Source organism: Phalacrocorax aristotelis, chromosome 14 (assembly GCF_949628215.1).
Source record: "Phalacrocorax aristotelis chromosome 14, bGulAri2.1, whole genome shotgun sequence".
Taxonomy (NCBI): Eukaryota; Metazoa; Chordata; class Aves; order Suliformes; family Phalacrocoracidae; genus Phalacrocorax; species Phalacrocorax aristotelis.
The window spans coordinates 16,437,949-16,464,873 of NC_134289.1; the positions used below are offsets into that span (position 1 = coordinate 16,437,949).

A 26,925-nucleotide genomic window follows, 5' to 3' on the forward strand; every position below is an offset into this window, starting at 1 on the left:
ACTCAGAAGATCCAGCAGACACAGTGTAGGTTGCTCTAGGTCAAGGAGTAGACCTTACTTCAGCCCAAAGTACAAAAGTGAAATGAGAACTTACAAGGGCACCATTAGCCGACCTGCTCTTGATCCCCAGCAAAAAAGTCCTGGGATGGCAGTAGTTAGAGCTCTTCATCTCGAGAGCAGCGTGACAGGAGCTGGACGTTATCCTAGTGCTTCCCCTGCTGTTTTAAAAAGCAAGACAGCATGCAGAGTCACAAAATTTGCCAGCCCAAGGTGCCAGTGGGGGAACTGCAATGCTGCTGTTACCGAAGGGGGGAAGCTGCCCCCAGGGAGCTCAGACCCAGGGCAAATTTTTATATAAGCGTAAGGCTGCCGTTCTGCTCACACCTTTGCTGTAAATGTGAGTCTCTACAGTATGAGGTTCAGAGCCAGGCTCTGTCACTGACTCATCTAGCAGACACAGAGCTCCTGCGAGCTGTGCTGAGAGACAGAAACACAAGGAGTAAAGGGATTAGGTTGTATTGTAGGTCGAGAGCCAGTTTTGGTGGAGTGTTAATCTCCAAGAGTATCATTGCCAAAGTCACTTCTCAATGTAGCAGTTCAAGAGACAGCCTCTGTCTTAGGACCTGAGGCTAACCTATTTGATGTCACGCTACAAGCGGAGCAGGTGCCGGGTTCGCAATGTATATTTGATGTCTAGTGTTGAAAAGTGAATTGATTGAAACGCTGTCAGGCTGCATTTTGAATGATTGCACTCCTAATGTCACCTACGGGCATCTTGATGGACATTCTGCCATACACAGAATACAGTAGGCTGGAAATCATCATTTGCAAATCATCACCTTCGAAAGTACGACTACAAGCTAACAAAAAAAAAAAAAGAATTGGAAACATGTTGAAGAAACATTAACCCGAGGAAGCGAGCAAATCAGAAACACCAAATATTTAGGCTTATGGATTTCTCATTACGGGAATTTTCAACCTACTGTCTATTTCTTTTGAGGTGTTGCATTTCAAAACCTGTATTTTGTTCGATAATATACTTCTACCACAGGAAATCTAATCAGGTCGTCTTCTAAGTTTTTACTGCTATTCATCAGTATGGCGCTTCGGGGTTTTGTTCATTTACAAAAGTAGTTTTACAAAATCTGTCACCATGTATGAACATGACAAAATTAGTAGAAGAACACTGGCATGTCTTTGGAAGGATATGGGGATTTAGCTAGATAATTGTCATTGAGATTAATGAGAATTTAGTGTTTAAATTCAATAGTTGCTCATATAAATCAGTTCTGACCTGTATTTTCTTGCCCCTGACACCAACCTGCATCAGAGTTTATTAACATTCATATCGCAGGATAGAGATAAGCAAGATTTCCATATTTCCAGTGGCCACTCTTCTCCATAAAAGTAAAATTCTGCGATTAAATTTACATCAATCTGGAGATTAATTTTAGCAACATGGTAAAACCATTGGCTAATAAGTGCTCTCAGAACCAACGCCCCAGAAAGAGGAAGGAGCAGAACTAAGGAAATGTCAGTATTTCACCACAGCCATCTGCCACTATCAGCTAAGTTAGCTAGTCACCAACAATGCTGAAACCTTTCTGCAAGTATTCTTCTGTCAAATTTTCTGAGAAATTTGGTAGGAATATACTGTGAGTATTTGCTTCTAAAAAAACTATAACAACAACAGGAAGTGGGATACAGGCTAGATATTCAACTGTTTCATTTAGAAATACTGGTTTTTTTTCAGATACCAGTGTACTTTTATACATCCCCAAAGAAATCATGCTCTCCTTGAGGATTACAGAACACAGCACCTCATTGAGAAGAACATTTCCACTTCTATATAAATTTGCCACTGCATCAGGGAACCTCTACCTGTTCTACTAACAAATGGGGACAGGGAGGCTGTTTTGAATCTGCACAAAAATCACAAAGCAGGTTGAAGAGTTCCGTGCCTAAATAAAACAGAGTACATATTGAAGCAGGAACTGCTTATACAGGTGCAAAATCAAGCGGGGTCTGTAATGGACTTGTCCCCAGCCCCTTGAAAACCCATGCTCATGTGCCTGAGAAGGCTTCAACTTCGGTACAAGAGCCCTGAGCAGAGTCGTACCATGTGTAGCAGTGAGATGTTCAAGGAGATCCTGTTTTTCCTGAGCAGGGAACAGGGGACAGGGCCAGACCTTGACTGAAGGAAGGCTGGCTGGGAGCTTTCCTGCTGTGTTGCACACTTATTGATCCTGAATCCTATAAAAGGGAGTAGCAAGACCAGGGCTTCTCCAAGGACAGAAGAAGCTGGAAAATGAGGGTAACCTGAGTTCAGCCCCACATTGTCTGGAGGGGAGTGGCCTGGCGGTTGTGATGGGGCCCATTGACAGTCCCAGACAAGGTGAGAAAAACAGTCAAGCGCAGGATCCTTCCAGGGAGCCCAGCCAGGAAAGGAGGCTGGGAATGGGTCTGTGACACAGGTCTAAGGTGCACTCAGGACAGGAGACAAAGCTACCTTGCAGGGCAGGTCTGGAGTCCACCCGAGTCAGCAAGCCAGAGCAGCAGATGGGTGGCACAGGGGCACCTATAACCTGGCTTCGGGGACAGCTGGGTGCCCAAGACTGAGCTGAAATGGGGCTCCTGGACCTGCAGTAAAGGGTCCCAGGTGAGCCTCACCAAAGCCATTAAGGCCAAATAGAGCCGTGTCACAACCCAACCTATACTTTGGAAGGAGATGGGAGTCTAAAGCCCTGTTTAAGCAAGAAATGCTGCTGCTTACTAAAGTCCTAGGTTTTACCTTTCAATGAAAACATACACCCACTCTTACGCTGAAAGGCTGGCCTCTGGCCAACAAAAGATCAGGTGTTTCTTCAGCACCCGATATCACCTCCCACATAGGCATGTGTGGGGCAAAAAAAGTTCTGCCCAAAGGGTGATAGGTAGTCTTTTCTCTTACTTGCCTGCTGGGCAAACTGCAAAACGCAGTTTAATGAAGCGAAGTTTAAATACATAAATACTTATGTAAGAAATACACAAAAAAATACACCCACATTTACTTTTTGTTGTTCCTCTCCCTAACTTAAACCCTAAACCACTAGCTCCTATTAAAAATTGGGTAAAAGCCTTTCATGAGTAAACGGTAGGCTCATGAGCTTGTGTGTCAGTTTGAACGTAAACAAAATTCATAGCTTCTAAAGGAATCTTTCAATATTTAGAAATTAGCTGGCTGCCTGATTACCAAGAATTTGTGTGCACATTCTCTTCTTTCACTGACCTGCTCTTTCAACATCAGGAACAGTAACACTCTGGGAACTGTTTACCCAAGATCAGCGTGGTTCAAGTGTTACTTAGGATCTCAGTTCGGATTTCTCAGTTTTTAAATGTTTAGTCCTTGGGGGGAAGTGAAAATGACAGCAGGAAGAACCTGGAGGTACTAAGTACTGCTGAAGTTGGCACTTGATGACAGGAGGGAATGAACACACCAGGCACTACATTTTATGATACAGCAAACAGGGAAGTTTGTATTAGATTGTATCAACTCTTGCTGTGCCTTTAGCACATCTGAAAGGAAAGAAACAAACTGATGAAAGTTACAGGGTACAAAAGCGAGACGATTGCATGGAGGACGGGAAGTTGGGAATATGTGTAAAATGGAAATAAACATTTGGGGGGGGAAGGGAGGAAAGACTTGTCACACCTCTCACGAGAGCTATTGTAAGCAACGATTTTGCAGTTCAGATAAGAAGGAGCAAGCTCCTCCCTCCCTCGCCCCCAGTCCCCCCAGAGGGAGCCACTTTGCCCAGGGGGGAATGGCTTTGGCATCTGACGATCTGAGCCTTGGGTCAGAAGGATCAATAGAGTCATTTTCTTGGAAGTAAGGCAGGCACCCTAGAAGGGGAGGGTGTAAAGGCCATCTTTGGATGGCCTAGGATTTTAGGTGGGCATCCACCACACGAGTAAGTGATCCTCTTATGAGAAGTGCTAGAAGCCACGGATTCTCATTTTCAGAAAGTTAACATCAGGTAGATCCAGAGCGGTGCGACTTGTGTCAGCATCCTGATTTGAAACACGAGTACGAACACCCCAGCTCTCAGCACTCATGGAGAGTTTGGACACGTGGAAACTGGCAAACATCTTGCGGCCCTGCTTTAGGGAACCTTCCAAACCTGTATAGATGTTCCATCTGGTTGAGGTCCTGCCCTCCTGGGCAGTGCAGATTGCAGACCTTTATTTCCTGTTCCCATCGCTTGCCATCAGTCAAAGTTCCAGCAGGGTAGTAATGCACTGCAGAACAGGCAGGCTGTAATACACTCTTTCACAGAATCCCAGACCGATAGGGGCTGGAAGGGCCCTCTGGAGCTCACCCCGTCCCACCCCCTGCGTGAGCAGGCACCCCCAGAGCAGGGGCACAGGGCTGCGTCCAGGCGGGGGGTGAATGTCTCCAGGGAAGGGACCCCACAGCCTCTCTGGGCAGCCTGTGCCCCTGCTCTGGCACCCGCACAGGGAAGGGGTTTGTCCTCATGTTCAGGTGGAACTTCCCGTGTTCCAGCTTGTGCCCGTGGCCCCTTGGCCTGGCGTTGGGCACCGCTGAAAAGAGCCCGGCCCCATCCCCCTGACACCCACCCTTCAGATATTTATAAGCACTGATGAGATCCCCCCTCAGGTTTCTCTTCTCCAGGCTGAACAAACGCAGGGGGCTCAGCCTTTCCTCACAAGGGAGATGCTCCAGCCCCTGACCACCTCCATAGCTCTCTGCTGGCCTCTCTCCAGAAGTTCCCTGTCTTGCTTAAACTGGGGGGGCCAGACCTCGACGCAGCACCCCAGGTGTGGCCTCACTGGGGCAGAGCAGAGGGGGAGGAGAACCTCCCTCGCCCTGCTGCCCACACGCCTTTCCATGCCCCCCAGGACACCACTGGCCCCCTTGGCCCCAAGGGCCCGGTGCTGGCTCAGGGTCACCTCGCTGCCCCCCAGCACCCCCAGGGCCTCTCAGCAGAGCCGCTCTCCAGCAGGTCCCCCCCAGCCTGTGCTGGTGTGGGGGGTTGCCCCTCCCCAGGGGCAGGACCCTGCACTTGCTCTTGCTGAATTCCTTGTGGTTCCCCTGGGCCCAGCTCTCCAGCCTGGCCAGGTCTCGCTGAACAGCAGCGCAGCCTCTTCCAGGAAGACACGTGCTTTCTGAGACTCGCGTATCGCTATAGCATAGCCAGCCAGCCTTCCCTGTGTTTGGAAACAAGTTGGCTTAGTAAGGATTCAACAACAGAGGGTTTGCTCTCCCTTTCAGGTGTTTTCCTCAGTGGGTGGAAGCCCTCTCCCCAAGCTGCAGTTATTCTGGGGAAATGCTGCCAGGGGAAGAGCAATGCCTGCCTTTCCTGTGTTACTTTCACAATAAAATTGTAAAGCTGTGACACTCTGAGCAAGCCACGAATTCCACAGGCCATACTGTAAACACCGCAGGAATTCAAGGTCCTTGACATTTCACGGAAAGCAAAACCGTGAGACTGAGGAAAACAAGCTAAAGGCTAAGTTAAGATATGTCTACCAGCTCCTAAGAAAGATCAGCTCAAATAAGGAACTGCAATCGCAATTTCCTGCTTGATTGTCACTTTCTTCCAGTGAAGAAATAGTCTGCTACTGGCCCTTGTCAGGAACAAATTACTTTCCCTTCACCGCCAACTCAGCTCCACACGCCCTGCGCAGAAGAGAAGCAACACTGCAAAAAGCCGGTTTTCCCCAGAGGATATGAACTCCACAGACTGGTAATCCGCACAGATCATTTTTGAGGGGTAACTTACCCCTCTCTCCTGCTCTCATAAACGCAGGGCAAGTGGGAGTTTTGTCCTAAATGAATTGAAAAAAATATTGACGCGCAACTTTTTGCGTAGGAATTCTCACCAATGAAAATGAAAATTTTTAATCCCTTGAGAGCAAGCTTTAAGGAGGGCTAAGACAGAGCCTAAACCCAACCATAACAGAAATGCGGTGAAAGCATCTCGGTATTTTAGCTTGTGTTCTTGGACAGATCCAATCAGTACAAATACAAAAAAATATTTTTTGTGATTAAAATTAATTACAAAGAAAAAAATGTTCTGAGGCGTACTAATGTAAGGCTTCCAATTTGTTCGCTTTTAGCGTGGGCAACATACACTGAGAAAAACATAGACATTCTGTGCAGGACTTCCTCACCTTGGCCTTTCAAAACATGTTATGTGTAAGAGAAAGGGAAAATTGTCACCAAAGAGGGTCCAAAGCGCAGGGTACTCACACCGGAGGCCTTTTGGAGTTTACTCTGTGGCGCAGTTCAAAAGCCTTTATTCAGCAGCTAACATCAACGGTGGCTTCGCTGAGGAAGGCACGTCCTTCAGAGTTCGGGACTTTAACCTTAAGAAATAGTTTTTAAAAACCAAGAATAAAATAAGTAAAGCAACGATCTAAGCTTTAAATGCATTCCGTTATAAAAAAGATTTTCCTCTTCAAATGCAAATACCCTAGTTACTCAGGTCGGAGGCGTACTTTGGTGCCTTGCTTTTCTTTACCAGGATTTGTGCAGCCCCAATGAACGTTTCCAACTTTACTGCATCTATTACGCTTTAGCAAGTCCAGATTTGGACAACTGTTGCCTGCTTACTCAAGTTTCTGGACTTGTTCTCTCCTAGGGAGAGTAACTCGATCCATGCATCCTGTTGATTCTTTCGATGTCTAAATTTAGCACCGTGCACGCACGCTTCCTCTACCTGGTGGCGTGCTCCCCGACAGAGCCGGGGCAGGCGCTCACGCACACACTGGGTGCAACAAAGGCCCAACTGTTGCTTTCTTGACAGGAGAAACCAGAGATTTCTACCTTTTTATGTACCAGGGAGAGATAGATCCCACCCCGCTCGCACATTCAGCACACATGACAAGTATTATTTTGTTCGGCTAAATACTGAAAATGGTAACATGGTTTGCGAGCACAAGTGGTGGCATCCATCCTAACACATGATTACCAGTAGCCGTGACTCTGACAAGTCCAGGCGTGGTAGAAATTACCCGGTGGTCACAGGACTGCACAGTTGGAAAGGTTAAAGAGAATCCCCCAGCCTCTCATTCCTCTGCTCCTCCGCTCTTCCGTTCTCGCGAGGGTCTCTCGGGACACCCCTGCTAGAAAAACGCTTGTCAGAAAGCGGAAGGCAATCCAATGGGAAACATCAGCGAACCTGTGTTTACTTTATTTAGAAATGACACCCCATCCCTGTCCCCCGGGGCAAAACTTCTTTTCTAGACATGACCTCAGAGATGTGCTACACGCACCCCGCACAATTTATCACCATGCTGCCTATAATTAGGTTTGTTAACATACAGCCTAGTGCAGTCTTGTTGACTGGGAACTTAATCAAGTTACTATTGAGTTCTTGTATGGATTGCTTCGGGTGACTGTTTTACTTGTAGAATTATAGCTGCAACCAACGTGAGGAAATTAGCTCTGGACACAAGTTTTTTACTTTTTTCCCCCTACATGTGAAAATATTTAGCAAACAGTGACAATGATGGAAAACAGTAGGAAACAAAATGTTCTACATTAGTATAAAACATGAAAAATGCAGCAAGGACCCTCAGTGGTACAACATGTGTTATGCTGGCTGGCAGTCCATTAGGCTTGATAGACATTTCACTTACCTAAGTCAAATATAACAGTCTAGTATTCATTAATATAAGAAGGGGGTTGTGGAATCAAGCCTACCATCTGGTTAGAACGACAGAATAATCTACAACTCATGATTAGGTCTAAGGAGTGGAATTTCACTTTAATCTTTTTCATTGCTCGAAATTTCCATCTGCGCAGTACGGCACATCATTTTTCTTCAAGACAAATGTGCTGTTTTTCATGTTCCAAAATTAGATCAGAAGAAAACGATTAATCATGTCATGGCCTGGGAAAGGAAACAAAGCCCTGATATTTCTCTCTCTCTCTCTCTCTCTCTCTCTCCCCCCCCTCCCTCTCACTAGCTCTGGCTGTTTGCAAGGTCCTTTCTTTCCCTGCCTCGATTTTCATCACAACTTTCAGAGATTCACACTGTGGTGGGCTAGAAACACTCAGAAAACAGGAATCTGAAATAAAGACATGGCTTTGATTTGCATAGCCGTTCCTTTTTTTCCCCCTCACATCTCCCCCACCCCCAGTTCGCCACTTCATTTTTTCCTCCTCTCTCTCTCCACCCCCTACCATGTGCCCCCGGCACAGGACGACAGATGGTGACCTGTTTGCATGTGACACCGTAACTGAATCTAAACTCAAGGAAACAAGTCACCGGGCTGCAAATTAGTGAGACCACACAACTGTCAGGTGGCAGTCCCCTTTGACAGTTGTAGGCCATTATAGGAACATTGATGTTTTCGCAGTGTGACAAAAAGGAATCCTTTTTGCAGCAGACCTGTCTGTCAGCTGGCTCTCAAGTCATAACAAATCCCTGGCACTCAGCTGAGGCTGAACATTCGCAGCGTCAGGAGGATGATAAATGACCTGCAGGGCTTTGAAGTGCCTTGGCAGTTCAGATGGGTCCGCAGTGCTGACAGAGAAATATACACAACAGCGTAACCAATAATGAGAACATTAAACATTCCTGCTTTGTGACAGGCTGACAGAAAAACCCAGCCTCACATCAATCATCTTTGGAGATATAACCTTGACAATTAGCCCCCTCTCTGATACTCAGAGTAACCTCCCCCCCCTCCTTTTTTTTTTTTTTTTTTTCTTTTGCCTGGCTTATCTTCCATGATCTTTTTTCTGGTATGGCAGAAAAGGAAAAAACAGAAGGGGAAAAAAAAAAAAAGCCCACATCAAAAAGGATCTCTTCCTCTTCCTCCATGCAAAAATAAAATATGCCAGGACAAAGTTTATTTGATGGACTTCCACCTATTTCCCTTTAGGAGAAAGGAATATATTTTTTGCCCTATCTACCAAAGCATCTGTCACTACAAATACTCCTAGCAGAATTTTGTTTACATTTTATGCTTATTTTGTTCCTTATTTTTTTTGTTCTTTCCCCAACTCTTGCATTGATATCAGTGCACTCTGTTGTCAAGCATCATTTCCACTTGTAAGAGTGAGATGATTAAGCACGCGACTGTCCCCTTGTTACTGTGTTCCAGGATCATTCAATAAACCAGATAGAATCTCAGCTTCTTCCTATAACCTTGTGTTTTCTTCTTTTTTGTATGTGCCTGGGTGCTGGTTTGCCATTTTAAAATCTTTTTACAGGGCAAAAATAATCTTCAAAGGACAAATGAAAGGTGCAGCTAATCTTCCTGAAAACCAAACACGTAAACACCTCTCTGGAATCATTCTCACTGAAGAGCTGGGATGCATCCTGATCTCCAGGGCGCTCTCTCTGCTCATGGGGAGTTTCTCTTGCTTCACCCAGCTCGGGCTCAGCAGAAATTCCTCCTGATGCGCACAACCGACTTCTTGTCATGGCTCTCCTGACAGCTGAGGGGTTCAGGCGCTGGGGTCGACGGGAGTGGCCTGTGCTCTGCGAGAGGCTAATTAGCTGCCGGGCACTTTCTGCACGCCTTCCTGGTGGCCTCGAGTCTCCCAAGTCACTAGTTCAACCCCACACAGAGGTTTCAAAGGAGCCTAAGCACCCTTATGAAACACCCTCAATCATAAGTGAGGTTCAAAATGGTGTTTGATGCAGAGGTTTTAATCTGGAGGAATGCCTATAATGTAAAAAAAACCTTTTATCACTGAAATTAGCAGCAAGTCCTCTAAGGTGCGCTGTGCTCGGGTCTCTGTCTCCCTGTTCCCGAAGGGAGTTTGTTTTGCTTATGCAATGACAAACATGCACTCTTGCTCTCATCGAGTACAGCACAGCTCAAATACTTTGATGTGAAGTTCGGGTAGTGAAACAGATTTACACATAACTAAACACTTGTAAATTAAAAAAAGCTGGGTTTCTAACCCTGAAGTAAAGCCTGTCCCCAAGGCCCATTTTCCTGCGCATACTTTAGGGTCCCTCTGCAATGCTGCTGTAGTGGAAAGAAGATGAAAAGGATAAAAAACCCCAAGGCCTTCAACCTTCAATACAGTTACAGAACAGCCAGCTACAGACCCAGATGACGCTGCTGAAATAATATATTCCAGAGTCTGTCAGCCGAGTCCTGCTGCTGTCAAAGTATGTCCTGTGCACGTGGCCACAGCTGTTGGCTTCACTATTAGAAGAGGTCAGCGTGAAGGAGAAAAGAAAGGTATTAGAAGGATGAGCAAGACTAAGTGGCAAAAACTGTTCAGCGCCTGCATGGCCTCATTTGTACTCTGATTATATTGTTCTGGTAAAAAGAGACCACGCAGTGCCCGTTTCGTCAAGCGGCAATGGAAGACTGGCCTCGGCAGGACTGCGAGGAGCCACTTCGCTCTCAGGTAAATACTTTTAAGAGACCAGGCTGACTACGTTGTAAATAGAAAACTTCTCTTTGTCCCCGTTACACCTGCCTAGTGGCTACGGACCAACTGTCTCACTGCACACTGAAAACATACTGCGTTACCACACTGCATACCCTGCCTGGAGGGACTGGAGCCGGACGTCGGGATCGCCGAGTCCTGCTCAGGCTTTGGAAAGCCCAGATGCGGCAGTGCTCACCCGGTGCGGGCTGACGCTCCAGCAGAGCCAGGCAGTGAAGGGCTGTGCATTCAACAGCAAGAGCGTCCTCTCTCTTTCCTCTAGGTCCAAGACCAGTTTCTCGTGACAAAGGGACATCATTCAAACTTTGGCTTCTCTGCTGAGAGAATGAAAAGTTAATTCACACCATTGATTTCCCAGAGACGGATACCTTAACTCATTAAACCTACTGCTCTGCTTGTTATGAGTCTGTCTCACAGCCAGAAGACCTTTTCTCACCATGATGGCTGGTACAAAGGGAAAGGCATGCTCGGCCCGCATGATCTGCGTGATCTCTCACGTGCTTGATTTCAGTCTTATTTCACATGCCTTCAAAGAAGTGGCCATACCCCACTTCTTGAGTTGCAGTGCACATCAGTTCCACGTCTGCCAGACAGGCTAGATAATACCATCCCCTCTGCACATCGGAGCACAGAGCGGGGAGCCAGGCGTGCATGAGACACTCGCAGAGCTCCACTCCCCTCACGTCCAGGCTCTGGTCAAAGCAGGTATGATTTTCAACCCATGATCACCAAGGGCTCAGAAGGTATATCTTCCTACTTTCCTAACCCGCTCCCGTATGATGCTTTATGGTCTATCCTACAGCATCATCTGTAACCCTGTTTGGGTACTAGCTGCTGCTGATTGAATCTGTAAAGGATCTTCATAAGATAGATGTGCAGAGCAAATGAACACTTTCCTCCCAGCAGCTCTCTTCCCTTCCACCCGCCTATCTGCAGAAGAGGACAAGCTGCTTTCAATACTTTTAAAGCGAGAAGAGGGATGAAAATCTCCCCCTTCACAACTAGCAAGGGCCAGGCAAGGAGCCCCATGCCTTTTGCCACTAATGCTACAGAGTTTATCTTGTAGACGACCATGGCTTTAGGAGCTGATGGCTGCATTCAGATCTCACCCTAACAGGACTGTCAGTGGAAAGGGATGAAAGGCCTAGGCCATATGCTAAGATGACGACGGAGGTAGAATGTAACCATCCCCTCGCTTTCTTCTGATCGTGATGGAGGGCTGAGCAAACATCTGGCATGCCCAAAGATTTCAGAGGCCCCAGAAAGTGGACTGAGGCATAAACCACTAGTTGTCAGAAAGGCTCAGGAAAGGCAGAGTCAGGAGGAGCTGTTTGGCTCCTCTGCCAGGTCAGGCTGCCATCATTCGTGTTGTCTATTTGATGAAATCTTTAAGAACCAAATCGTGCTGGAATTATATGATACTTATCAAATCTCCTAGGCCATAATTCTCACTCTGACATTTTATTTGGCTCACAGCCTTGAGTTAATCACCACTCCCTGCCTCAGTTTCCTCACAAACAGGAATGGATGCATTCAAATTACACTCACCTGAAAGGTGCGCTGTAAAATTTAATTAAGCCCTGAAAAGCACTCTGCAATTGTGAGATGAAAAGGTGCCATTAAAGGCTTCTAGTATTATATTTCACTAAGACTCTCAGAAATATTTTGGATGGAGTTAAAGAGAGAAAATAAAAGGGGAATAAATCAAACATCGCAGAATAAATGCTGCCCGCCCCTTCTTATCTGTAACTCACAAGGCATATAGATTACATCTAAACAATCCTTTGTATGAAAAACTGTCCATACATTTGCACGCAAGATGTAAGGACAACGTTGGTTTTAAATGAAAGGGAATATACACGTTTCCTTGCACGCCCTCAGTGAAGTTAAAAGGGTTAATAAAATATAAGTTGAGATCAAAAGAAATCTGAGGTGACATTTTGGCCTTGAGGCCTTCTCTCGGCTGTGGGAAAACAGAGCAAGGCTGCTCTGCAACCTACGAGCTAAGAACAATTAGTGGTGTTTTCAGATCGCATGGTTTTTCTAGTTTAAATCTGTATAGATACGAGCATATGCAGTGAAAGCACTGTGATTTTAGTTTTTCCAGTGGAGAATTACTAACAGTGTTCAAGATGGAGACAACCTGAGAAAATTCAAAGTTATGTAATTAGAAGATTATACCCGCCCAGATCAGAACCAGATAAAACGTTAAAATCATCATTATAAAATGCACTCAGAAGGGAAGGGCTTGGTGCATGTGTGTGCAGCTGCAGTGTCATGCACACATCCTGAGGACAACTGGAGGCACTTGCCCTTTCATCTTTTGACTCAAGACCTCCCCAAGATCTATGCATTACAGCATGAAGAACCACACACTCTATCTAACATTGTTATTTACATAACACATGGCAGGGAGTGGTTATGGAATAAATCAATACTTTGTGATATTTGTTACAAGCCACATGGCACAGCTGAGCATTTCTAAGGCCTTACCCAAGGTCTGGCTTAAAGGGAGCTCGTTACAGCTATATTAAAAGTGACTAATAAGTGAGGTTCCCAGAGACCTGCACTGAGCCTTTTTTTTTTTCTTTTTTTTTTCCACTGGACTGTAGCCTAGGGAAAGCAGGGATTTCATTTACAGACAAGCTCCTGATCTGACCCTCTCCAACACGGACTCTTTTTCTGTGTAAACTACAAGCTGATCTCCTTTCCCCTCTGACCCTCTCCCAACAGAACCGATTCCTAAGCATAGCTGTGATTACAGCTGTGGACAATTGCTCTAGATTCAGTGAAATACCTCTTAAAAACAAATAAAAGGCATTTGTCCTTATTCTGCCTGTTCAGCCCCCGCTTGGAGATGCAGTGTGGCTACGCAGGAGGACAGCGACAGCCTTCCCTTGGGTCCCAAGGGAGGTTTACGTGACAGTGGAACTTCCAGAGGACCACAAAGGTGTAGGCACCCATCCCTCTTTATTGAGTATATGAGGAGCCTGGACATTTAGCTTCCACACACGGGCTAGACACTTGTAGTTCGACTCTGAGTGCTGAATACCCTTAACCAAAAGCTTTGGGCATCACGACAAGCTCTTGTACACGCAGGGCCATTTTGGTTTAAGTACTATCATCTGACCATCGCTTTCCTGTGGTCTTGGAAATTAGACTTCGGCTTAAAAACACGGTCAGGGAACCCACCTAACCTTTCCAGTTCCGTTATGCCAAAGCGTATTCACTAAAATCTCCAGTTTGGTGAAGACTATGTTTTAGAACACTAACGATGCTTAAAATACGATGTTATCGGTTCCGAGCAATGGAACAGCTGAACCCACGATGACACTCAATAAGCTGCAAATTTGCTGGGACAAAGCCCACGCTTTCACTTTGTGTTGCTCAGCACCCAGCACCTGGTTCATGATTAGGCCTCATAAAGTATCTAAAATACAAAGCAACAGTAATTGAGAAATAGGATCCATTACACTGGGGATATAGCTATTAAATAACAACCTAAAAGCCACTAAATAAAAATTCCTCTCAGAATGCAAGAAACAACTTGCGTTGTGTGAAAAGAAAAAGGGTAAACATTATATCTCATTATGTTCTTTCTCCTGTAGTAAGGATGTAGGCAATCACAGAAGGTAAGGAAGAGCAAGCAATTCATGAAGACGCATCAGCCCAGTAAGGGATCTCCACTGAAGTCAAACAAATACAGGAAAAAATAACCTGCAAGAACCATGAGGTGGCATAAAGCAGTAACAGAGGTTGCACAAGGAACTTGCCAAACTTCTACTAAACTGCCAAACAGCTACATTTAAAAAAAAAGAAAATCTATGTACAATACATTACGTGTTAGTAAATCATTTAATGAAAGTCACCTGAAATATTCAGCTATGTTTGTTTAGATGCTAGCATAAAACCGGGTCTAAAAACTTTAAAAATTCAGAATTTTCTTTATTCTAATGCTCAGAGTTCATACATTAGTCATCTGCTGCCTCAGCTACATCAACATATCTTTTTAGTTTTGGTCTCACAGCTTTCTCACTGCCTTTGTTTCAATGGCCATTTCAAATATCTTTTTCTCTTTTCATGTTCTTCCTTCTCAGCTCCTCAGTTTCCACTTACTGCAAATCAAGTTTAGAGCACCACAAAGCACTGCCCTTGGCCCTCTTTCTTTACTACTTCTTTCACTATTCCTGCTCCTTAGAAGAAATATCAGGCTTGTTTGGACTATCTGAGTCTTTGCCTCCTACTGCAGTCTTCATGTTTTCACCTGTGACACGAATATGTTTGTCACAGCTTTGCATTCACTTTGGTAGAGGTTTTCCCTCGAAAAACTCCCATGTTTGATTGTACAACCGTGCCCCCGCTCCCTCTTTATGCTATTTCATACCTTTGAGGTGTCTGTAGACTAGGTCCTTCTGAGCAAAGGAAGCATTAATTGACCTCGGCAAGTTCCGCCGAGTGGTCTTATGCACATCCAGAGTGCCATATACACTAACCACACACAAACCCCCCAGAATAAATGATTTGAGGGAACTGTCCCTTGGGAAATTTGCAGAGACTGTGTTAAACTCGAGTTTTTAATATTTAAGTAATATTTTAAAACCACTGATCAGGTGATATAAAGAACTGATATAATAATTAAATTTGCAGATGATACTAAATTAGGAAGTGTTGCAAACATAAGCGAAGACAGAGAAATAACACAGCGGACCTGAGAAAGCTTAGAAATAAGAGCAGGAAATAACAACATGAAATTCATCCGGGAAACATGCAAAGGTACAGTACATCTGGGGGAAATATTTCAAAATTAAATACCAAAAGTAATCCAGTCCTGTGGTTTAAGGTGCAAACTGATTGCCACAGCTGAAATAATCCTCTCAACCCTCCTGCTCAGCAACATATAACTGGCAAGGTACATTACGAAGGGTTTTGAAAGATCAGGCATAAGTTATTTTTGGAGGCAGGATGCCTGTCTCTTACAGAAAATCCTCTGCAACGTCTATATTCAGAGAAATAGCCAGGTTCATTGAGCGCACCTTCCCACTCTTGGGCAAGCAAAATATTTGCTTACCTCCCCCCCTTTCGTGCCAACGGTTACCTCCATCCCCCTGCGCACATGCTTTCTGACAATGCAGCACAGACCTATGGCACGGTGGCAGAGGTACTAACAGGTTAGAACAAGTTGAAAAGAACAGAGGAGGGGGATGGCAGACTAGTTAGAGGGTGAATTAACTGGGCTCTTAGTATTCCCCACCTCAGAAACTGCCTCAGCTACTTTTCACTCTCAGCGGCCACAGGGACTGCTACACCAGACAAGCAGTAATGTTGTCAGAAACACAGGTACTCAGCTGATGTCAGTCAGGGTTTTTCTGCTGAGTTCAAAGAGAATTGCAAATTTAATGTGAGTTTGCAGTGGAATAGGATATTGAAATGCTTCAGTGCAGCTTAGTTTTCCATCCTCAGGCTAGCCACAGTCAGGAACTAGAGGAGAGGTGAGGCTTTGTACGGCACTGGTAAAACCACAACAAATATATCACAAAGCTTTGGCCCTTGAATGCCATCAGCTCATAGAGAAGCTGGACAGAGCTGAATGAAAACCAATAACAACGAAGGGTCTTGGACAGATGGACTTTGAAGAAAGTCACAATTTTCTGTGTTACACGTAAAACAAAAGACAGGGAATGTCATTAAAACAAATAAATTAATGATATCCCTATAGGAAATCAGCCTGTCTCCCTCTCTAGCTCCTTCATAGCAGAGCTTCCGCTTAGGAATTCGCTTCCTACTTCCTACAGATCTAAACAAACAGCACGTATATCCTTACACATTCCCTGCCCTGTTCTTCCTAGATAAGCAATCCAAGCAGGAATGAAACTAGAGACCGAGCCATTGGTTTCACCACCCATTCAGATCTGTTCACTGTCTAACCCCCTCCCCACCACGTGTTCAGCTGATTCAATTTATTATGAAATTCCAGAGGTGCCAATGGCTGGACAATAGTTTAAGGCGTCTTTGGAGCTGGGCTACCCCCCGTACCTCCCGTCACTGAAGCGCGGTATGCTTCCACACAGGCCAAGAACAGGATTTCATAGAAATTAAATTGAGACTTAATATCTTCTCAAAAAGATTTGCTGTACCATAAAGAACAAATCATATGATTTCTCACAAGAATTTTTGAGTCAAGTTTACAGTTTGTGTCAAGTTAAGTTGACAGCTTTTACTTCTGTCTGATCAGTCTGAAGCAGGTAGTCTCCTGTGGTGCAGCTATCCTTAAAAAGTCATACTGAAACACGTGAAGTGTCCATTCCCTCCTGGTCTCACGGAAATGAGTCTTCTGAGGGGAATTCTGATAGCAAATAGAAGGAAATGAAAAAGGAAAAAAAATGTTTCTGAATGATCTCATTATAATGGCTGTCAGCTTGTCACACTGGAGTGGGTTGGAAGCGCCACGACGAACACGTTAACGGGACTAAAAACATGTAACGAAGAGACTGTTAACACGTAGGTGCCGGAGGGATAAGGATGATCTCAAGTTAAGGCCAATACTTGGACCTTAAGCGATCTGTGGACTGCTCCTCACCGTGCCATGTGCTTCCTGCGCGAACCAAACAAATGGCTTTACACATACTTTAATTCCAGGCCTGTAAAGCCAGTACTTTCTCAGCCATGCCTGTTCGTGCCGCAAGCTACGTACGTGTACGGTATATCTCACAATAGGGGACAGATTTTGAACAGAGGAGAGAAGGTATTCCCGAAGCAGGTAATACTACTACAGGCAACTGGCACTGTCACGCTTCATTAGGCGTCTATGTCTACAAAATCTTCTCCAACCAGAAGAGGGAGATCATCTGTGGTTTGCAATCTCTGGACCAACAATTCGTTATGAATCACTTTGGGTGGGCTGAACTTGCACTTAATCATCAAAACCTCTGCAGAGGTTATGGGCAGCACCATTATGCTTTGGCTCTCCGTGGCATGGAGGTTTTCTAGCAGTCATGAACCCCCACCCTCCACAAGCTCTTTATAGTATTTAAGAAGGTTGGGCATGAAGATGAAAATGCAATCGTGATATAATGGAGGGTGGTGCCTGATACTATCAGGGCTTTTAATATTAGTCTCATTGCTGCAGGGTCTGAGCACTTCCAGCTCAAGATGGGGGCTGGCATCATCCAACTGTCTGATAGAGAGACCTGCAGGCAAAGTTGTGGTTAGGAAACTTGAGATGAGCAGATCTTCTATCTGTATAATGAGCTAATTAAAAATTAATTTAAACATAGTCTGTATAAAGTGCTGAAGCATGTGATGTGGGGTATAATCCTATGCTGGATTTGACAACCCACAGCTGCTACTGCATATTCAGTGTTTTTGGACAAAATTATACGCTCCTCCTGCCAGACTCCAATGAGAATCTTCCCTCACTGAGCACTTCAGGACCTGACTCCAGGATGCAGACTGAAGGGTTAGTCCATGTGACTACAGGCAGACATAAGAGCTCAGATCTAGAGGTCGTTTGGCTGTGTTTGCACAACCACGATATTTCTTAGACCGAGCAATGTTCTACAAAGCGAGCACGGATACAGCCGCTGTCACTCCCCACCATTCCTAGTTCCAGACTTTCTTCCTGCAGAGCCAGCTTGTGTGTCTCAGCACTTTTAGTATTGACATACCCATAAATGGGATGAAAATATCTGTATTGGTAATAAGCACAAAGGGTATTTGCCTGCAAGGCATGCAGGCCTCTGGGAAACGTGGAAAGCTGAAAGGCAAGCTCTGATTGCATTCCTCTGCCAATGAGTCTCAACTGGGACACAGATATATATGAGGCGTCGGGAGCTGAGAAAGCAGAAATCAGAGTGCTAGGAGTGCACTCAGGAAGCCAAGAAAGAGAAAGGGCTCCTACAATTCTCCCTCTCTGCTTGGACAGCTACCTACCACAAGCTGTAATTGAGCCCTGCCCCAAATCAGGTGCTAATTATTTTACTGCAGAGGCGTTGGGACTAGTGGATTCTCCAGTCTCTGCCAGGCCAAAGCTACGATACAATACTACGGCACTGCTTGCAGGACCAGCTAGAGGAAGAGATGTTCCCTTGCTTGTCTGTTTTTTAACAATGATGTTGAAATAGCCTAGACTGAACAATTACTGCAATGGACTTGTTAAAAGAAAATTCTGTTTCGGTTTGAATGAGGACAACTGGATGGTTGCCTTGGCTTGGAGACTGAAAACCACATAAACATGAGTCCAGCTATATGTAGCAAGGTAGAAATAAAAGGATTGCTTCTGAATGTACTCACTCAATGTAATAATTTTTGAATCTAAAACCAACCACTATCACTGATGGTTCACTAAACATAGGCTTGTTGGTAGTTTATTTACTGTATTAGCAAACAAACATTTTCCTGCTTGCTTAATAAGCATGTTAACCATATAGAGATATAGCCTAGAAACACAATTAGGTAAGAATTACACAAGGCCACACTTACTTTTGGGGTGTTACCAGGTACAGAATCACTAAGACTCTTGACAGGAACAGCCTCAAACAGTCTGAGCAGAACAGAACAGCAATCACAAAATAACACCCTACCCACATGAAAAAAACCTTGCACGTTCAGGAAGCTTTCTCACACAGCAGGAACACGTTTGGCCTTTACTCACCATCATCCTGCCAGTGTTCCCAAAGCAGGAAAGGCACAGAGGTGCCAGGGATTCTCTCTGTGCTGCAGCGGAGGAGCCCAGGGATAGTGACCCTCCTGGATTAAGAAAGAGAACCATGAACGAGAGGTAACCTATCTGGCTGAGACACACAGTATTTAATTTGTGAAAAAGCCGTCCATTATTCCCTTAAAAACTCAGCAGTAAAAAAAAAAGATCAGCACAGTAAAAACCACGGCAAAAGACCATGCTTAATTCACTGGTTCCAGTAAGCTACTCTGTATTGCTTATGGGGTTCTCATGGGAGTTTGCAGGAAGCTAGTTGGTTCCCGTAAAAGAGCGCATCTGTACGTTTCAGCAGTCGTTCTGGCAGCATGTTACCCCCACTCTGTGCTACCTACAATCACTTCTCATAAAATTTCAAACCGAGATCAAAATCTTTTTTCCTTTTTCCAGCATACTTATATACACATCCAGGACAAAGACCATAATCACCAGTTACAGCTCTCTGTCCCAACAGGACGCTCCACAGAAAGGCCAGAGTTCACCTGCACAAGAGATAAGATCTCTTGTGGGCTCTTTAAGACTTCTTTATGAAACAAAGAACAAACTTCTGAAAGAGCTAAGTACCACCGGAAACCTTAGCATCTGTTGCTCTATGCACATCGTGCATCTCTCTGACCTTGCTTGCTCTGCCATAAAATGGAATAACATGTAGGTGATATTAGAGAGACGACCATGGCACCAGAACATATGCAGAACAGAATCTGTAAGAAGAGAGTGGATAAACATTCTTCCCCAGCCCTTCCGCACATACACATGCCAAAGATTTGGTAGCCCTGACAAGGAGCTTAACATTTACCAGACGAGACCCGATTGATGCCTTCCCTGTTGGAGCTGGTAAAATTTGTAACGACTGCCTGTTACAAAAGGAAGAGAAGCACTACATTTACTGTTGAGCATAGAAACTTAAGTTAGAAAGGAAAAAAAGCTCTTAATCACAGGAAGGAAGCAATACTCTCATGTCCTGTACCTCACACTTCAGACCTCTCTTCTGCATGAATTTCCCTTATCACATATATTGATTGGTGCTTTGTACAGCCCATTCTTTAATCATTTCTCTATGAAAATAAGATTTAAAGGATGACAAAATACACACCATGCCTATTCCTTCCTGCCAATTTTATACACAGAGACATTTTAGTAAAAAAAATGTTGAAGACCTGAATTCTCTCTGTGTGAATTTTTCCACAATACTGAATAACTGTCTGTAGCTCTTTTGCAGTCCACACTGTTCAACAGGAGGCTTATCGCAACACTGTGCCACACCGAATGAGCAGGGCAAGGTTCCCAGGGCAGTTTGCTCCACTCACGCTCAACAGCAGTTTTGAAAATCCACAGTTCAAGTGCTGCAAATAGTGTTTTCCCCATAGTGGTTGTTTTTTTTTCCAGCTTCATCTGAAAGGGAAGAGTGAAGTTATCTCACAGCAGCTTTCTTTTTAGGCTGTGGTTAGGTACTTGGAGAGCAGTGGCATCTTGTGTAGGGTCCATGCATCAAAGGTGAGAAGTTTGAGGCAGAACTTGATCAAAGACACTTGATTTTTATATCTTTCTCAGGCTCCTCTGACGTGGCCTTTCAACAATATCTATTTTCGAATTAAGCTCCCAATTAGAAACACACCTTCAACATACCTTTTCAGACCATCCCCGTACGTGTCGGATCCAAAGCACACAACGCCAACAACAGCCTTTTAGTTTCCATTTGCAGCAGCACCACTTTGCTACATCGGGAAGGTAAACCAGTAGCGGTATTTACAGGGAAGACTGTTTCAATGGACGGGGTAAACAAAATAAACAGGTGTCTTTTTCTGTTGGATGTTTCTATACACATTAAGCATGTCTATATGCTGCTTTTTTTTTTTCCTCCTCACCTGTCGAAGAAGCCATGCAAGAAACCGAGGCCTAAGGAGTATATGCAGCTACAGTAAGGATGCGATTTCACAGTCAGCTTCACCTAGCTGAACTTTGAAATGCTACTGAAAGGGAGAGACTTTCCCTTCCACCGCCTCACCTGCCTCTCCCCACGCTTGTGTCAGCACGTGTGGTTGCATGCTTCAGCAGTCAGCCAGACCCGCTCGCCTGTGCAGCTGCCGGCACAGCTGGATGAGTGCAAGGACAGGGGACAGACGCACCCTTTCACCACCTTCTCAGCAGTTCACGGCTGATACAAAACTACACCCGGGTATCACCCCTTTTGGTGGTGGAAGGGAACAACGGATTCCGATGTCATTTGCTGCGCAACAACAAATCACATCACTGATAAAGAACAAGCATTTGGGATACCTGCCTTTATGATACCGTAGTCATTGTTAATAAAAATGGAAACAGATAAAAGTTGGACAAATGTTTGTTTCAAGAGATGGGACAATAAATAGAAAAATTAAACCAAGTGAAATGAAATTCTACGAGATGGTTTTGTGGACTGAGAACTGTAAGCCCTGAACATTCTTTTTTCATTACTTTCTCATCTTCATCTCAGCAAATACTTCTTCCAAAACTTTAATATTGGTATCATGCTAATTAGTACTACATGAAAAGCTGGGCTAGGACGCAGATCTAAACCAAATGGTGGAAAAGGCAAGACACTAGTGGCTTCAGCAGGATTTGGATGAAGCCTTTAGTATTTGTTTCTTCCTATTATCCCTCTCCCACTCTCTGCTAAATTCTCAGAAAAACTGCAGAAAAACTTCAAAAGGTGTAAAAAGAAATGTCATGGGCACTACAGAATGAGTAGTGCAAAACCAACTTCTTTTTTTTTAGAAGCAGAAATTCTAACTATGAGGAAAAAGAGTAATTTAAACCCGTATCAGAGAAAGAATTAAATAATAGGAGAAAAAGGGACAGTTTCCTCCGCAGCAGTTAGCGCTATCCATTATCAGTGCCAAGATATCAGATTAGATAGATCACCACTCCAATCCTGAACGACGACTTCTATCCAACTCGCTGCCCTTCAGCTCAGGACCAGTGGCACGGCGCCTCCAGCCTTGCCCCTGCAAGGCAGCAGCACACGGGCACCGGTGCCGCCCGGCACTGGGATACCCAACAGCGGTTCCCACCGCGCCAGGAGGAGCTGCGTGGAGACCTATTTCCAGGAAGGGTGGGGCGAGAGCACTTGGAATGCAGCTACCGAAAGTTCAAGTGAACAGGTTTGGAAACTTGGCAAAGACCACACAGACAAATAACTCAAGGTTTGCAGGGCACCTCTGTGACTGGTATAAATCAGGCGAGTACCGCTCCGTTCAAGGGAATCTGCCAACACACGACAGATGAGCACCCGCTCCTTTACAATGCTCCTCTGCATCTCAGTATCTGAACCGCTTGGATTTCACCCAGCTTTCTAGTGCTTCCTCCAGGCCAGAAAAACAGTGCAAAATGTTCTGCATCCTCAGTCCACAGAAAAATAAAATCACATTTGATCATGAAAGAGGATCCTCCATTTTCCCACAACAGCGAAGACAGGAAGAGGAGCTGTAAGAATGAGTAAGGAGCTTCCTCCCCTTCTTTCCCATCCCTGCCCTCTAAGCACTTTCCTGCTGCTGACAGAAATGAAAGTCAGGCCTGGATGAACCCGCGGAGACACCCAGAGGCACCAGAGCAGTGCTGGGCCCTCCCAACACCGCTCCACAGTTCAAAGCCTTCAAAGGCTGCAGAACTCCCACCGTGCTGCAGTTCAGCTCCCACCCGAAGAGCCATACACCTAGCAGCGCACTCTCAGGACATCTCTGCTATGACAGTAGGTCCGTATCTTCTCTGCCTTCTACCAATACAGTCACAAACTGCTCTTGCTGTGCACAAACGATGAGCATCCCTGCTCCTCCTGCCCATTGTACGCCCAGCTGCAGGCCGGCGCCAGCCAAAGCTCTTTATTTGCTGAGCTCTACCGACTGCTTCTGCCCCAGCTCCCCCTTTCCACGTGCTTGCTTTGACAGCTGCCTTTCTACACAACAAGGCTGCCTTGAGGATTTCTGAGACAACAGACCCTGGAGTAAACGGGAGCCTTGGTAACACCAGGGAGACGAGACGTCATGCCTCGAGATGCGACGTCACTCCACGCACCGGCGCACGCCCAAGTCAGCTGCGTTACGTATGCGCAGATGTGCCCTGTGCTGGGGCCAGCAAAATTACTTTCTTGCATATTCCCAGTAGCTTTTTTCATAGCAGCCACTGCCACCAGTGTCAGAAAAGCAGGCAGCTGATGTGAAATAATGGAGAAAGCTTTTCTGTGAGCTTTTCATACAAAGCGTGAGATTTTACTGGGCAGTTACAGAGGACATCTGGCAACTCCTTCACTGGCTGATAGGATTTGGAGATGCCTCGACACTGGCACTGCAACAGACTGCTTAGTCTTGGACCTCGCAGTCTTCAGGCCTACTGATCAAAATAAATATGAAATAATGAGGTAAAATACAAATGAAACAAAGAGGTCAAAAGCAAACCAAACCTCTTCAAAACCTAGCAGGATTTCATCCACGTTTAGGAAGCAGTTCATTCCTTAGCAGAGCAAGGACTCAAATGCCCGGCCTGTCGATTTAGCCAATATACTGACAACAGCACAAGATGGCTCCTGCTTGCAAAGCCCAGCTCTGTTAATACCAGCATCCAGAACAACAGAAATTGTTGAGCACCTGGTTCAGCCTGTTACAGAAAGTCAGGCAGGATCCAAACACCCGACGGAGGTTTGAATTTTACTGTTTTTCAGGGCTGATGGTGATGAGAGGGTTCAAATACAGAGTTCTAGGCTCCTCCAGTACATCTTCAGTAAAACTACTGCAGTTCTCTAACCCCAACACCTTCCCAAGATGCTGTGTGGTGTGTGCTGAAGGGCTGGGAGGAGGCAGGGGTGGAGCAGGAGGAGTTCCTCATTCTTCCCTGTTGCCCTTCTTCCTGTTTTCATGGCTGTGTACTCAGAGGATTGTCTTTCCACGAGCAAATGACTAGAGACAAGCTCACCCCAAATGTATGTTCTCTCATGTTTCAAGCACTTGCTCTCTGTTCTTGCTGAATGTTTAGTTACAGCATGAAAAATGGATATGTGGAATGAAGACATTTCCCCTTTGACTAGCACATTTGCAGAAGGTATGTCAAGGATCTGAGGCAAGGGGTATGGGCAAGCTTTCAAGAAAGTTTTTTCCCCCCTTCTCCTTTGCTTGCTTATTGGAAGAGCAATAAATATCAAGCAGACAGGCCCTTCTCACAGTTACAAAGCCTACCTGTAACTGAGCTGGATAATTAGCAGCCTTGAAGATGATATATGACTTTCATTACCCTTTGGGACTGGAGACTAAATGAGGACAGAGCTAATTGCCGTGCAAAGCAGTTTGGCATGAATGAGAAAAATGCAGGCGCTGTCTCCTGCCAAAAAAGGGCCCTATTGCTGCTCTGATCTCATGGCTGGTTTTTGCCGCAGGAGTTCACTTGGTGTCCATAAATCATGGTCTGCTTACAGCTGAAACTGCACTGAGTCATCAACATGCAATAAGCTGAGTGACAGATTCCAGCCTGACTACATTAGAACTTCAAACTTAGTCCTCCCCCCCCAACACTAGCCGTACTTAACAGAAAATTAAACCCAGACTACACAGACATGAAGGCTGTGAGAAACACAAGGCTTGTTTACTTGACAATAGTTTTAAGACTGATGTTTCCAGGAAATAACATCATGCGTTTTGAAAGGGAGAGGCCCACAAGTACTGAATTTATAAAATGACCCACTGCTATAGCATTTGGTTTGTCCTTCCTCATATAATTGCTGATTAAAATGTATTACCCTCCTTTAATGATGTAAAGTGGCACTTTGTCATCCCAGTTCTTATGGAGATAGATTTAGTCAGCTATCTGAGAAAATATTTTGCTGCTCTTTAAAGTTAGGCCAGAAGAACCTGAAATCTGATTGCAAATCTGCTTCCAAAGTGACCTGGGGCACATTAGCATCCATATTGTGCCCTTAAGAAGCATGGGCTTCTGGAGAATCTAAACCATCAATGCGTCCTTGAAGATACTCTTTTCCTCTCCCCATTCTGTTTTACAGAAGATTTTTTTTGCTTTTCCCTAAAGGTACCTTAGGTCTATTTTTTTTTAATGGAAGAGATTGTGCTGAATTTGCAATATGGTATCCTGTCAGATCCTAATCAATTAGCCCACATCAGCTCAGTATAAGGCAGATACCAATTTAACTCACAGAGCTAAGCCTTCTGATTTTCTCTAAGGGCAGTCACATAATTCATTCTTTGTAGTGCCAAATTATATTTGACATTTAATTTAAAACTCAAGGTACCATAATGCAAAATCTCACTAAAAATAATGGTGATAAAGCAGAGGAACATTTCATTTGACAGTGAGGATTTTTTCAGCTTATTTATGCACCCAAACTTTCCCCATCCCCCACCTTTCCAAGCCCCAAACTCACCAGTGCTGGTTATCCAGGCAATCGCTCTCAGGGGATTTTAGCCTCTACAGGTGCTTGCGTACAGTAAAGGGGCACTTGAAGGTGAAGCGAGAAGCTGGCTGCTGCTCGCCTTTTGGTGGCCCTGACAACGCATGAGCTCAAAGACATTCCACATATTATTGCTGCTGTAGCTAGAAGAAGGAAATATTTCAATAGAGTGGCTGGGCTAACTGGAACGGTTGTGTGTGGCCTGAGGAAGGGGGAGTCAGCCCAAAAAGGCTGAGGTTTTTTTACTTTCAGAAGACCCAACACAAAAGTCCCCCAACAAAACCAGCTTTGCTCACCGTTCTCTGCCTGTGCCACCTGGCACAACGGAAGTCTGTTGGTTCACGAAGCACGTCCAGACTCTGACAATACAACTTCATGCACAGATAATAATAAAAAGACTGAGTTCTCCTTTCCTGAAAGGTGCAACAGGCTGCCAGTCTGTGGGGAGTTCTTGCCATGGGCTCAAGTCAGCGCTTCCCGTGGATGAACGGTCCGACTTGAATAAAAACACTAGTTAGAAGAAACGCACAGCCATCTCTGTCAAAGTGAGTTGCTTGTAGGGAGTAACTGTTTCTGCTGGTAGCGTGCAAAATGCCGAGCAGCCAGCGACTTGCCCGGCTAATCCAGAGCAGCTCTATGAGAGGAGAAAGTAATGGATAACAGTAGGCTCTGCTTTGTTGAGACAATACCATATAGCAATAAGCAAAGTACATGGGTAGCGCAATCCTCCAGAGAGCGACTCAACTCTTGTCCCGTCAAAAATCAGCTACTACTTTGCAATAAAAAGAAGCAAATGTCTAACGCTCTCATCCTTTATGTGCCAGATTAGCTCTTGGGGGAGAAAAAAATCATCACTGGTCACAACATGCTTCTCAACCTAAGATGGATGACTCGAAATCTGGGACTTTAGGTCCCTCGTTAAGATGAATACAGTCCAGGGCTGAACTCTGGTATTTCTGGAGTGAGCCTGTAGGCCTCAGGTTGGGCATTCTTGCTTTACTTCCCGCTTGCCTGTAGGTGCATGCATATGCTACTTGGCAGTCAAGTTCAAAATCTTGCCCATTTGCCCACATGAACAGATCCCTTCCTATCAGTACTTGCTATATGCTCCCCATTTATTTTTTAGAATGCACAGGGTAGTATCTGTGGGATGAAATGTGGACAGGAAATGAAGTTGCTACATACCAGCGCGAGAGAGGACAGTATCGGCATACTTAGAAACGAAAGAAGCTATATTTGATGTTGATGCAGTGTGCCTATGTGACAGGTTTAAATTAATGAAATAATTGTGATGGCATAACACTGCTGTAAGATTTTCCTATCTTCCATCAAGTTTCATTGTGGAATATAAAAATACAA

General features: G+C 45.0%; 1 long non-coding RNA gene across 1 annotated transcript in view; it reads right to left on the bottom strand.

The window, feature by feature from the left end:
- LOC142064491 (uncharacterized) overlaps window positions 1-26,925 on the bottom strand; it is a 116,085-nt gene that overhangs the window by 66,232 nt on the left and 22,928 nt on the right. Inside the window, exons 6-8 of the long non-coding RNA XR_012663132.1 lie at window positions 19,077-19,171; window positions 7,018-7,125; window positions 6,254-6,369 (exon numbers count right to left, since the gene is read on the bottom strand). This is a non-coding gene — a long non-coding RNA (uncharacterized LOC142064491). The remainder of the gene's footprint in view (window positions 1-6,253; window positions 6,370-7,017; window positions 7,126-19,076; window positions 19,172-26,925) is intronic.